Source organism: Oryctolagus cuniculus, chromosome 11 (assembly GCF_051225735.1).
Source record: "Oryctolagus cuniculus isolate XC-2025 breed Fujian yellow rabbit chromosome 11, ASM5122573v1, whole genome shotgun sequence".
NCBI lineage: Eukaryota > Metazoa > Chordata > Mammalia > Lagomorpha > Leporidae > Oryctolagus > Oryctolagus cuniculus.
Window position 1 is genome coordinate 86,030,774 of NC_142877.1, and position 12,534 is coordinate 86,043,307.

Here is a 12,534-nt window from a genome sequence, read left to right on the forward strand (position 1 = left end):
ATCCCTTATCTTGCAACCTTGCATTTTTCAGCTGAATTTATATACATAATTTTAAATGTGTCCTAATATTGAATTTAATTCTGATTAATGGATACCCAGTCTCAAACCTAAAAAGAATGTGCTGCTGTGATACAAAAAGCAAAAGAGATAGATGTTTAAGAACACACATATTCTATTTAACTTTTTAACTTTAAGTGAAGATAATACATTGACACTAATAAATTAGTTCATATAAAAAATTGGCTCTTGAATTTAGTACACTTAGTAGGATTTTCTTTTGATTAATAATAAATGGTAACCTTGGAATTCACAAATACCTGAGTTTGTAAGGTGATTAAAGTTAATCACTCTCTGTGTAAAAGTCTATGCCAAATTATATTAAAAGTTCCATCAGTTTAGGAATGTCTTATCTGAATGGTCTGTTTGTCCTCTCTGTCTCCCCAATTGTCTTCAATAGAGTGAATTTGATTAATGGGCTGTTTCATTTTTCAAGATAAAGCTAACATTTTCCTTTTCCCAGCAACACTAGCAAATTACTTGATTAATATCAAAAAACTCTCATTCACACATAACCTTTGAATAAACAAGTTGTGATACTGTTGGCAAGATACTAAGAGGCATTCCTGTAAGTAGACTATAAAGGAAATTGCCTTTGTAATTAAATGTATAAAGAGTAAGCCTATTTTTTGCTTTCTGCATATCTACTTTCTTCTGTCTCTTGTACGTGGTGAATATATAATGAGATTATGTCAAAGCCAAATGCAAGATATCTTTATCCATGCTAGGTTTCCATTTGCATTTTTCTCTCTACTGAAAGCCCAGGAAGAAAACTTAAAAACATTTATGAAACTTAGATACAGGCTTTAATTTCTAATTTTAGGGATCTTTGATTTTCCCTTAAATTGTGGTAACAGAAGGTAGTCAATCCATTTTGGTTGAAAAGTAATCATAGATTTCCCTTCCAAAGACCCTTCTAATGATCAATTACTGAAAATGCAGAATCTGAATATCAGCTTCTCTAATGGAGCACAGAAAGGACATTTAAATAGAAAAATATTCTAGAATAAAGCAGAAGGAGGGGAAAGGAATTAAAATATTATGCCCTGATCATATGCCAGGTACTTTTATAAGTCTTAATGCATGTAGAAGACTAAAACAACCCATTATTGCTGCATTGCTAGTCACCTATCCAGTATTCATTTCACAGAGGCAACTGCCTATTAGCCATTTGCCCAGATCCAGTCAATGGATTGTCTTTAGTCCAAATCAGAGTTTGGCCAAGTATGGATTTGTGGGTCAAATTATGTCTGCCATGAACAAGCTCAGATCAGTTTGCACATTATTGAGTGGTTGAAAAAAATATCAAAAGGAGAATATTTTATAGCCCATTAGTGTTCTATCATATTTCGAGGTTACAGAGTTTGCAAGAACACAGCAACATACCATCGTTGCGTATTGAGTATGGCTGCTGTTGTGTTAGAATGGCAGGATTGGGTGATTGCAACACAAACTGACTGTATGGCCAGCAAAGCTTAAAATATTTACTATCTGGCCTGTTACAGGAAAAGCTTGCTGATCCTTGGTCCAAGCCAATTGTGATACTCATGTCTCTTGCTTTTCCAGGCTGCAGTCCAACTGGCAGTGCCCATGTGACAATGAAACACAAGTAGAAGTCTGCTAGGGTGGATTCTGGAAAGGCTTTGGTTTCTTAACATAAAGCTGGCATCTTAACTCCTTTTCCAGCTTGAATATGAAAGTGAACTCTGTATATGTGAGTAGCCATCTTGCAACCACAGAATGATGAATATAAAAGTAAAAGCTAGCACCCTAGAGAAAGGGAGAGGACCTGAGTCCTCAAGAGAATTACTAAGCAGCCAAATCAAAGCCAACACCCACTTATCACCAGACTTTCAGTTATGTGAGAAAAATTGACCTCCATCTACAAGGCATATTCTTTTTGGGCATCATTTGCTTGCAGGCAGATGCCTCCCTTACTGGCATGGATTCCTTTTTCTTCCCTTTAGGCATAGAAACCATTTGGTCTCAGTTTTCAAAGGAGAGTTACAGAGGCAAGAGGACCCTCCTTGGTATTCTTTCAATACACAGTTAGTAGGTGGCCATCTAATCTCTCCACAGGTAAAGTCACACTGTAATTTTCTCATTAGGAACACATGCGTCCCCAGGAGCATTATCTTTATATGTGGAGAAATATTTATAAGAATAGTCTTTTTCCCTTGGTACCACAAAGAGTACCTTGCGGAAGGATGCCTGCACTGTTGCTGGGAATGGCAAACCCTTCCACCCAAGACAGATCCTCCCTCCTCTGTTCTTCCAGAATGACTAAGTTGCATTATAGTATCTGGGTTATGTCTGTTTATGTACTCAGCCTGGATTCTTCAAGGACAATAACCATGTCATTCGTCTGTCACTGTAGCCTCTAGCACAGTTCCACATACATTATAGGTGGCAGAAAATGGGCAGCAAAGTGTAGAGATGAAAGAATACAAAGTATAACACAACAAATATAGTTTATCAGATGTGTGTAGAGTACTTTTTATGTCTTTTTCTACATGGTGGAAGTATGTGATAAATAAATCTAGCAGTATTAAAAAAATGATCCTTCATTGAATACTTAATAAATTTCAGATGCTATTCTAATCAATTTATATATATATATATGTATATATATATTGACTTATATAATCCTCACAATAATCTTACTATTGGTCCCATTTCAAAGATGAAAAACTTGAGGCACAAAGAAGTTAAATTACTTGTCCCAAATCCAACACTTAGTAAGTGTTAGAGTCTGGTTCCTGAGTACTACTTACTTACTTATCACCATATGCTGCTTTTCTGATGCATTAGGTGCAGGGAACACATTATGAAGATAACCTTGCCCCATAGTATGGAATTACAAAGCAGAATGAGTTAAAATGTAATTTGCTTAATGTAGGTCTAGAGTTGGCATAGGTATAGAGACAGTCTGCTGAGGTTCAAATTCTGGCCACTGCAGATACTGCTTACCTGCAAATACATTGATTAACCTCTATGCCTCCTTTTCCTTATTAGCAAATTGGGATAATAGTAATACAAGAATATCTAGTTCATAAGGTTGTTGTTGCCACTGACCTTAAACATAGGGCACAGTAATGCTGAGAGTAATGCTGAGTAATGCTGAGAGATGCCCTAAGGGGTCTCTGTATTCCATGTTTTCTTGCCTCCATTGTTTAGCAGCAGTCCTATTTCCCCTCACTGTTCAGGATCCATCCCTCCAGCCTATACAAGCCCCTCCTTTGCCTGTTGATACAGAAGAGGAGGAGCCTAAAGTTTGTTTGGATTGTTGTTTAAATTCTTAATTCAATGGAGCTGAGATAGAAACATTCCGCCCTTTGTTATTAAGACCTCTAGGCCTGCCGAGTGGAAGATCAAGGGAACAGAAAGCAGAACTTTTGCTAGTGGGCCACTAGGGGCAGTCGTGAGTAGCGGCACTCTGATTTCTACAGCTTGAGTCCTAACTAGTGTTAACTTGGGACAGGACACAAATTATCTTCATGCTTTTCCCACTCACAGAGGACTATATACATATGTTTTCCCCAAGTTCCTTGCCATCAGGTTTCCACTCGCATTCTTTTTAAGTTTCTGAACATACAGCCAAAGCATTGACCAAAGCCATTAAGTTGGTAGATAATGGTGTATCTGGCCATTTCTCCTTTAAAGCAAAGTGAACAACCAGGTACGCTGCTTGGAGTTCTGCCTACTGGAAAAGTTTTCCTTCTCCTTCAGGGATGTCCCATTAACAGGCTGTAGTCTGATCTGTCTACTTTTGTGTGGTGCCTACATATTGGACAGAACCATCTGTAAACTAAGCCCAAATCTCCTCTTCCACTGTCAGTTGATTTAGAAAACTGCTTGTGACCCCATGGGTGCATGCTGGGGGAATGAAGTCCGTGTATTAGGAGTGGGGAGCACAGGCATTCAGAAGAGAAAATAAAGTTGCAGTATTCTACTTCTTTCCCCATGAAATAAGATCTGTGATACTGAGTGGTCAGGTTGTCAGATGTGTCTACCAAACCCATGTCAAAGGTACTGCTTATATGAACAGACCTTTGTTTAAAAAATATTTTCAAATTCATTTGATGATGTGGAGAGAGTGATATGATGCTCACCGTCTTCAGGAAATTTGATAATGGGGAAGAATAGTCTTGTCTTGAGCAGTTCTCCTTTGGCATGAGTTTGAGACCTGGGGATCAAGCCTGGAACCAGGGAAAGAATGGATCTTGAAAGAAGAGAAGCGAAATGTTTCTTGCGCAGCAGCCAGGACCTGGGAAACCTGGGACAACCCAAGCTTGAATTACTGACTTTACTGGGCCATCAAACCCAGGTTCTGGAGGTGGAGTCAAAACCAAGAGAGCTGCGGAACATGGATTTAGCAAGCTGTTGACAGAAATGGTGGAGCAAGTCCTGCTGTAAAAGTACCTGGAATGTCCTGGGCTCCTCCTGTGGGCCACAGCCTGACTGCCTCTCCTGCTACTCAGCAAGCTATGTTATTTCTAAATTTAGAGCAGAATAAATATAGGACAGAGAGGAGAAGTAGCAGCATCTGATATTCACAGCACCATATTTTCTATAACTCTAAATTATTTCAGGTTAATTACAGTTACTTGTCTATAGTGCTGTTCTTTTGTTCAGTCCTTACCTGTCTCATAAAGAATAGACAAGATTTGAAAGACCCTACATTAGGAAAAAATAGGGGGGGGGGAAGGGAACAGAAATACAAATAGAAAATTGAGACAAAATGAGAAGACAGGAAATCACATTTTTGTTTGTCTAATTCATCTATATTAAGTGAAAAGCCTCAAGAAAATGTTGATAGAAGCCTATCTTATAATATCTTAATGTATAATAAGGTGAACCTGGAGAAGACTATTTGTCTCATTCCGGCTCTGCCATTGTCTAGCTTTGTCATCCTTGAAGGCTCAATTAGAATACTTTGGTCTGAGTTTCCTGTACCTAAAGCAATACATAATCACTTAGTGAACAGAGACAAAGAAAAGGATCAGTAATGTCTAAGTCTTCCTATGACACTTGACCTTGGAACAATTCTTAAAATGTTCATATCTTCAATATTTTATCTGTTAAATGTGGATAATATAGAAATTAAACAATGCAATATATTTGAAGCACTTAACAGAACATGCCATGATATTTGAAAATGTTTTACAATGAAAGGCGTGATATCTTAATAACCATTATTCTTTCATCAGTATTTGCCAGAAGAATTTATTTTTGGGGGCTCATGTTATGGCACAGTAGGTTGAGCTACCACTTGACATCTCATATGAGTGGGGGTTCAAGCCCTGGCTGCTCCAGTTAAATTCTACTTCCCTGCTAATGTGTCTGGGAAAGCAAAGGGAGATGGTACACATAATTGGGTCCCTGCCACCCACAATAGAGACCTGAGTGGAGTTCCTGGCTCCTGGCTATAGCCTGGCCCAGCCCCTGCCATCGCAGCCATGTAGGGAGTAAACTAGGGGATGGAAGATCTCTCTTTTTCTCTGTGTCTGTCTTTTCCTCTCTCTAAGTCTGCCTTTTAACTAAATAAATCTTTAAAAAGAATGATTTTGTCTCTGAATCATAAAACCAATTTTATTCCTAGAATAACCAATAGGAAATTCAAATAGAAATAAATGTAACCCAAAAAGAAAATCTGACTACACATGTTTGCAAATCCTTCTAAAACAATGGGCTACAGATGAAAAGCATTGCTTTGTTTGGCATGAAACCATTTTTAACAAACACTAATCCATAATACTGCAGTGTACAAGAAAATTATATGAGATTGCCCTAGCTCTTTCTGCCGCTCATTTTGCTAGACAAGAGACAATAATAATTCTCATAAGGATTGAAATGGAAAGGTGTTTTGTATCACAAGAATGTGTATGGGAACTCCAAAAAGTTCATGGAAAAATGAAATTAAAAGCTGTTTATTTTTATGCAAAAAAATTGAAATCCATGCATAGTTTTTTCATAATACATTTTTTCCATGAGCTGTCAATAAACCCATGTACAACAAAAGGATGGCTTTTCAAATGAAGGTTATTGCAGTTTATTGGAAGAAACACAGAATACTTTTTCTAGGGAGATGCTGATTTTGGCATGAGAAGGACCGGTTCAGGACAGGAAGAAACTATAGCAAATGATCCTCATAGCTTCCTGGTTGCTGCCAAATGCATAGTAGATTTGGGGGCCGGTGCTGTGGTGTAATAGGAAAGCCACCACCTGCAGTGCCGGCATCCCATATGGGCACCAGATTGAGTCCCGGCTGCTCTACTTTTGATCCAGCTCTCTGCTATGGCCTGGGAAAGCAGAAGATGGCCCAAGTCCTTGGGCCCCTGCACCCACGTGGGAGACCCGAAAGAAGCTCCTGGCTCCTGCTTCAGATCAGCACAGCTCTGGCCATTGCAGCCATCTGGGGAGTGAACCAGCAAATGGAAGACCACTCTCTCTCTCTCTCTCTGCCTCTGCCTCTGCCTCTCTGTAATGATTCCTTTCAAATAAATAAAGAAATCTTTAAGAAAAGAGTAGGGGATTTGGGGATTGGATACAAATGAAATACCATTTACTGAATACCCACTAAGTCACTGAAATGGTGTCAAAACACATCACTGTGTTTTCTCACTTAACCCTTACAATGTCCCGAGAGGCAGTTCAGTGCTTTCTAAGCCAGCAGGAAGCAGCCAAGATTAGAAGTTACCAGGACTGAGCAAATGCTGAGGACTTGCCTGATGACAGACAAGCAGATATAGCATGAGTAGAAAATGCATTTGTCTGGGGAGTAGCTACATAGCTTAGGGGTTAAGAAGCCTGAGTTTCCCAGCAGAATGCCTGGTTTCAGGTCCAGTTCCAGCTTCTGACTCCAGCTTCTTGCTAAAGCGGACTCTGGGAGGCAGTAGTGATGGCTCAAGTAATTGAGGTCTTGCCACCCACTTGGGAGACCTGGATTGCATTCCTGGCTCCTGGCCTCAGCCTGGCCCAGGCTTGGCCTTTGTGAGCATTTGGGAAGTAAACCAACGGATGGGAGGTCTCTGTCTTTCTGTCTCTTTTTCTTTCCCTGCCTCTCAAAAAATACATCTTTTTTAAAAGCATAGCTGCTTTAGAAAAGAGGAAAGAGAGAAGAGAAGAGAAGAGGAGAAGAGAAGAGAAGAGAGAAGAGAAGAGAAGAGAAGAGAAGAGAAGAGAAGAGAAGAGAAGAGAAGAGAAGAGAAGAGAAGAGAAGAGAAGGAGTTTGTCTGACTATCACATTTAAGCTCCCCCCACCCACCCTGACCAGACTGAGAGGACCTTCCTCTTGGGAAGCCAGCTGCAAATCTATTTCAGCAAGGTTTGGCTGCTATTTATCACCACCGCAGAGCTGCTGCCATCATCTACACTGGGATTTCAGGCATTTAGCTGACCATGCACAGGAAGGAGTGGACATCTGCTCCTTTATCTCCTTTGGGGAGGTGTGTTGGGGGAGGGGAGGGGAGGGGGGAGTGGAAGTGGAAAGTGGGAAGCAGTATGGTGAAAATGCTCTGAAAAAGGCTGCTGTGGGTGGCGTCCTGCAGCTTCTTCCACAGCTTCTCTGCAGAGAGGGGAGTAGTTCTTGATGACAGTGTCGAAGTGTCTTGTGCACACACAGTGCTGTATCATTCATAGAGAACTCCCGCCCACACACGTACACAAACACATGTTATTCCAGTAATCTTCACAGCCGTAATTTGTCGATATGAGGTGGATACTGAAATACAGGAGGCCAAAGCCTAGCAAGTGGCAGACATAAACACAAACCCAGGTCTTCTAACTACTTTGCATTACAACTTCAACACGCCTTAGAATATGCCGGTCTGTTTTACCATAATTCGCCACTTTCACAAGAGGATTACAAAGCTTACTTGCTATTTGAAATTAAAATCCTTTACTCCCTCAGAAGAAAGCTTCTATATACAAAACATAATGGCATAGTAATGAGATTTCCTGACTAAATCAACCATCTCTGCATACCCTCAAATATTATCCTCCCTTTGCTACCTGCAATAAAGTTGAACAGGAACAGTAGGAGGTTGGGAGGGCATAGAATTGTAAGCTCCAAAGGTTGAATAACATGCAAGAATAAGCCCTTCTGAATAGTAAAATCTTGCTTTAGAAAAGGCTCTACCTATTTGGAAGAGGCCCCAGGCTAGAGAGAAGTGACCCTGTTACTTAGAGACAGATCTGGAACTCTGAACAATGTCTGTTTAAGTTTCTTGTCTTTCAAAATGTGAGATCCCTCTAAATCAGTCCTTGGTCGACTGACTAGCCACTAAATGCAAACATAGATGGTGTTCTGAGTAGGTATGAAATTCTAAAATTTTTTTTAGATGCAACTTCCATGCTTCTTGCTAGCTATATTTGATCACTGATATCTAAAAAGCAATGCAAGGTATTCTTTGGAGGTGGAATTGCCATGTAGCAGGAGTTTGCTCACAGAAATAATTTCTATCTACATAGTACTGGCTGACAATAGATGGGAAACAGTGTTGTGTAAATTCAATGGGAAAATCTCTTTCTGGGCTTCTGGTGGGTCATGTAGTAAAGCATAAGATATGGGTATGATGATGTATTCATCTTTATTTCTTTATTGAAGACCATCAAGAACTAAAAAAAAAAAAAAAAAACAAAAAAAAAAAAACACCTGGGAAACCAACCCAGTTCATTACAGATATTCAAAATTTATAAAAGTGGAGAAAAGTAAACATGTGTGACAATGATTGTGAACCAGTACCAAAACGAAACATTACTTGATCTCAAATTACTTCTTTTAAATCAACTTGGGAAATGACATAACCATATTTAATCCCCCTGAGAAGAACTGTGCAGTTCCAACCATCTGCTAAATTAAGCAGCCGTGATCATAATGAACGTTTACAGCAGACCTGATACAGAAGGGGACCATAACTTCATCCATAAAACGAAGTCCTGGGAGTCTGCTGCAAACTTGAAAATGAAGAATACAATTAGGAGAACAGATTTTTTCAGTAGACTCTAACTGTAGGGATGTGAAGGTCAAAGTGCCATATCACATTTATATTAATTCTTTATTCCTTCTTAGGAAAAACTGACACCACATTCAATCAAATACCCAATGCCAGTTGTCCAAATTTTAAAATTTTACCTTGGGCTGGAGCTGTGGTACAGTTGGTTAATCCTCTGCCTGCAGTGCCAGCGTCCCATATGGGTGCTGGTTCGCGTCCCATGTGGGTGCCGGTTCTAGTCCCGGCTGCTCCTCTTTCAATCCATCTCTCTGCTATGGCCTGGGAAAGCAGTGGAGGATGGCCCAAGTGCTTGAGCCCCTGCACCCACGTGGGAGACCTGGAAGAAGCTCCAGACTCCTGGCTTTGAGTTGGCCAAGCTCGGCCATTGTAGCCATTTGGGGAGTGAACCAGCAGATGGAAGACCTCTCTCTCTCTCTCTCTCTCTTTCTCTCTTTCTCATTATCTGTAACTCTACCTCTCAAATAAATAATAAATAAAATCTTAAAAAAATTTTTACCTTGTTGCATTAGACCTCTGCTTTAATTTTCTTTTCCTTTTTCCCAGTGGTAATGTAGATTTTGTTTCTTATTCCTTTATTGTCCCCCTCTCTGTACAGGTAAAAGAATCCTCAGTGTAACCTCTGACAAATCTCACCAATTAAAAGAGCCAACTTCGTAAGTACCAGAAACCTTGGGAGACGGATCAGTCAGTAGCCCAGTAGTGTCTTCTTTGGTCCTTGAGTGGATGTTCAGTGTGTCTGTGGTGTTCTGGGAGTGTTCATATGTGCAGGCAGGTTCACACATATTTCCTCTAGACTAAGATAAAATAATAACGAGATGTTTGGTCTTGGCTGTCCTAGAGTTTGTCTCAGTCCATTCCTCAACTAGGCAATGTAATTTCACAGCACAAGGTTATATCGTTAAATACTAGCAGGGGTTCTCTCATAAAAAATAAAAAAAAAATAAAAATAAAAAAAAAAAAAAAGAAAAGAAAAGAAATCTCTGTTTATGCGTAGTCCTAAATTCACAGAGAATAAAGAATTTTAGAAGTGCTTTTCCCTCTAATGGCAACAAAGGTAATACGCTAGAGGTATCTCAGTCATCTGAGAGAGAATTCATTTCTATGTTGGATTTTCACAGGTATAGTTCTAATTATGCTGCCACCCCACTGTCAGGAAGTGAAAGCCTGATGGGAGGGGGCCCGTCCTTCCCATGCGCGCTCCCACTGCTGTAGAAACGTTACGTGTAAGCGTCTGCACAGCAGCTTCACTCATGTCTTCACTGCACTTCACCGTCTATCAACACTGACGTCTAGACATGGACCAAGAGAAAGCGCTTACACCCTTCTGTTCATGCCCAAAATGGCCGCAAGAGCCCGGACTGGGCAAGGCTGAAGTCAGGCACTCCATCGGAGTCTCCCTCATGGGTGGCAGGGACACAAGTACTCGGGCCACTTTCTGCTGCCTTCCCACGAGCATTAACAGGCAGCTGAGTCACAAGCAGAGTAACGGGGACTTGACCAGGTCCTCCAACTTGGGATGCTGAAGGTGCAAGCAGTGGCTTAGCTCATGGAGCCACCGTGCCCGCCTCCAACAGTAGAATTTTTAAGGTTACATCATGCAAATACTACTTGGTTTAGGAATACTCGTGTGTTTAATAAGTGCAGAGTTCCTAGCTGGCGTTCATTCTTTTTATATCACTACTTTTACCTGGTGGAGATAAAGTGAAGCTTTAATAAAGCCTTCTCTCCCCTCCTGGTATCAGCATAGACTTTTATGCCATTTTGAAGGGCTATTGTGATGTTTGTTTCAAAGAATGCTGAGCTTTGTGAGATCCAAAGACTATGAACTAACTAAGGAACTAATGGATGGCTTCCATCCATCCATTAAACATTTATTTGTTCAATAATTATTTCTGAAATCACTGCTACATTCTATGTACATAGTTAGCAAGAATGATGTGGTGTTTTAATTCACGTGGCTTATATTCTAAATAGGACAGAATATTGAAAAGAATGACTGAATTGCTACTTTTGAATGGCTGTGTTCAGTTTCCCAAAGTGGAAATCAAGGCAGTATCTTAGGCACATGACCACTTAGTCTTTTTTTTTTTTTTTTCAGGTAGAGTTATAGACAGTGAGAGAGAGAGAGAGAGAGAGAGAGAGAGAGAGAGAAAGGTCTTCCTTCCGTTGGGTCACTCCCTAAATAGCCGCAACGGCCAGAGCTGCGCCGATCCGAAGCCAGGAGCCAGGTGCTTCTTCCCGGTCTCCCATGCGGGTGCAGGAGTCCAAACCCTTGGGCCATCCTCCACTGCCTTCCCAGGCCACAGCAGGGAGCTCCAACCCCTGACCACTTAGTCTTTCTACAACCAATCAAGCTACAGTTCCGAAATAGAAATCTCCAGACACAAAGGACCTCGTGGGTTGGTCCAATGTGTGTTTTTGTGGTCACCTAGGAGGGCAGACACCAGGACTCAGAAGATGCAGCAGCAGCGGTAAGAAAAGGGAAGAAAGAGCTTGGTGAACACTGCATTTAGCCAAAGTCACAGAAATGGGCGTTATTTTGATAGAAAAGAATCGTGCTGTTCACGTGGGAATTGCTAAATTGAATACAGTTCTGCTTGTTAAAATGACAGGTGATAGAGATTGTTACTTTGATTTTCAGCTTTCTTTGTAAAGAAAATATGAATGCATGTAAGCTAAACATGAGGAAGTAGGTCCAGTACTGATGCTTGATTCCCCAGGCTTCCAAAGGTGCAACACACGGCCGAGGTATCGACTCTACCCTGGGGCCTTGGCAGGAGCTGCTTGTAGGACCTACTGATATTTTATTCTGTCTCCATTTTGGCTTTCTCATTCTCCCTCTCCAGACTTGTTGTTGCAAATGTGACTATGGAAGAGAGCAATGAATTTCTAAGTAAACACATATAACATTGACTTCAAAGTTTATATACTAAAATTTTTCTTTCTGTCTCCACTTTCCCTAGAGTTGGTTCATGCTGAACTAGCTCTTCAATTTTGAGCTGATATTTATGCCATCTTGAAGAAGAACCAGGTACACAGCTGAACAGGTCTCCTGGAAATTAATGCATTCAATGAATTATTTATTGAAACTCTTGGGGAAATAACTGCTGTCTGTCTTGAGTGAGTTACAGAATCTAGGGTATTGGCCTTAAGGAATGTTTGAGGAGAGAAGGAAAGTAATATATTTTATAAGAACTGTACTAGGTAAGAGTAAGAAAACCAAGAGGATTAGCAGGTTAAAGGAGTGGCTTTTTCAAATTGCTCTTGAAATGCTATTCTGGCTGTGAAATAATTAACAGAGAGACTGAAACAACTAGCTAAAATCTGGTAATTCAGTCAATTCAGTGTTTTAGAACCAGGGAGACAAAATAATCTATTATAGTATAATCTATTTTTAGGGGGAGATATTTCTAGATGTGTTTGCTACACTCTACACATATACTGCACATAGCATTAAGTA